The sequence below is a fragment of the Acyrthosiphon pisum genome, chromosome X (genome assembly GCF_005508785.2).
Source record: "Acyrthosiphon pisum isolate AL4f chromosome X, pea_aphid_22Mar2018_4r6ur, whole genome shotgun sequence".
Classification (NCBI taxonomy): domain Eukaryota; kingdom Metazoa; phylum Arthropoda; class Insecta; order Hemiptera; family Aphididae; genus Acyrthosiphon; species Acyrthosiphon pisum.
The window spans coordinates 87,370,374-87,372,930 of NC_042493.1; the positions used below are offsets into that span (position 1 = coordinate 87,370,374).

The 2,557-nt window shown below is 24.2% G+C and overlaps 1 pseudogene; it reads right to left on the reverse strand.

Moving 5' to 3' along the window:
* LOC100166360 overlaps nucleotides 1-2,557 on the reverse strand; it is a 14,469-nt pseudogene that overhangs the window by 7,835 nt on the left and 4,077 nt on the right.

The following is a 2,557-nucleotide window of genomic DNA, read 5'->3' on the forward strand; positions in this document are numbered from 1 at the left end:
CCCACCCCGGTTTTTACGCCACTGATTCTAGTTCATAAATGTATAATTGTTTTACGTTTGTAAGCTAGGATTTGATACAAAATAATTATTTATTTAATATGAAGATAGGATAAAATAAGTTAAGCATTTGTTGGTTTTATTGATCAGATTTAAATTTAAATAATGTAAAACATTAAGTTTGTTGACACATTAAAAGAAAAACATTAAATACAAATCATATATCTACATCTTATTTGGAGTTAAGTTAAAAGAAAGGAATAATATTAGTCTAAGTTATCTTCACACTAAGTTACTATTTTATTTTTTATTTATTTTAAATCTACTTGCTTAATTATCAAAGGTCAGATATTTTTCAGTAGAATAATATGGACAACTGGTTAGACAACAATATATTTTCAAATAAAAAAATGATAAATGTAAATTAATTTCTTATATTAATTTTTAAGCATTTCTTATTTTAATTTATCGTATTTGTTAAAAAGAAAAATATCAATCATGTAGAGTTCAATTAAAGTAAAAAATTGCATTTATTTAGGTACCTATATGTGTATAAAATTAAAATGCCACATTTTGTCACACACAGGATAATAAAAAATTGTATGATACGAAGAAAATACTTCCACATTTTTATTGTAATGAGTAATCAAAAAATATACTTTACTTTTATATTAATATAACTTTAAGCGTAACGATTGTGAATATTAAAGATGAACTGTCCACCAATAACGTATGGTTTACTATAAAAATAATAAAAGTTTAGAATACGATCTACAATAAAACTTTTAAAAATATAAATAATCTATATTCTTCTACAAATATACAACACAATTTATATTTTTGAAATTCAAAATACCCAGCAGATAAGCTGATAAGCAGATAAGTTATAAAGATAGACTTTATATTATACCTCAATCTAATCAAACATAAAACTAAATATAATAGGCCACACACTAAAATAATGATAAATTCGTAGATCACATATTAAAACGAAAATGTTACACTACCCAAATGAATGCCAATTTATTGTTATTGAATTCAGTGACTATTCAAGAAATAAAAATGTTACGATTTTAAAAATAAAAATAAATACATTTTATAATTATTGCTAACTATATAACAAAACTTTGCATGGGAAAAAATGAAAAATATAAAATATTGCCATAAATATTTACGTATATGTATGCTATATATGTGTACTTCAGTCTTTCTCTCTACACTTTCATGATGCCTCTAAGAAATTTCAAACTACAAACAAACATTCATTTTTTATATACCTATAGATTATATAAAAATATCTTTAATTTCTATAACCTATGCCATTTGGAAACTTGTTATAAAATAAAATAAGTTTGATTTTTGCTAGGTAAAACGAAATTCCTATGTGAGCCACCTTATAGCATCCTATATAGGTTGAAAAACTAAGCTATAACCACTTCCCAGGTTTCAACACTCAAGAAATATGTGTACACAATTTGGTGCTAATTGATTCAGTAGTTTCCAACACAACAGACAGTGCCCCAACTAGGGATAAAATATTAAACCTGATATTAAGTGAAAAGTAACCCGTGACGGTGATGCCCCCATACCCCAATATATATTCACATAAAAATATAAAAAAATCATACAAAAAAAAATATTTATTTACTCAAATTTCATTTTTCACAATAATAGTATACTATATCTGTGGTAATCAAAATAAATATCCCAGAACTACAATATTAGTTTATATTACTCACAAACACATGAAAATGATTGAGCAAATATTTTTTAAACGCTATAATTAGTGTAAATATCACTTTATTAATATTTAATTACAAATACATAAGTACTTATAGTATACTTACATTATATATATATAATATATCATTGAATAAATTAAAAATCAAGAAGAGATTAAAGAAAAATCAAATTAAAAAACCAATCTATGTTCAAACTTTAAATATATAGCCATATAGGTAGGTAGTACGGTAAGGTAATACCGTAATATAGTCACTATATTGAATAAAATTTAACTTATTTTAGATTCTGAACGAAGTGATGAATGTATTGATTTTACAATGATGGGGGGTTTTTTTTTTTTTTTTTTTTTTTTTTTTTTTTTTTTTTTTTTTTTTTTGTGTCTGACGACAACTTTTGGAGCAGTAAAAATGCTTCGATTTTCAAAAGTTGTGCCTTTTCTGAAAGGAAAGTGAATCTAGTTGGTACTTTGGGGGGTCAAAAGTGAAAATTTCCCAATACTTTTCAAAAGCGGCAGGAAAAACCTTAAAAAAATAACGGAAAAACGCGAATTTTTACGCAAAACCAATTTTTGACAAAAACGAAAACTTAATTTTACTGTAACTCAAAAAATAATTATTGTAAGCACTTGAAATTTGCAACAGATGTTTATATTAGCGTTGTCTATACAGGGTTAAATTTTCAAAGTGTTTCGACTTTTTTTGAGCTATTTATAGACAAATGAAATTTTCAATTTTTCTAAGTATTTTTTTTTAAAATAACGATAAAAAATTTTTGGTTGGATAGAAAACTTTGAAAATTTAATACAAGGTTTCTTATA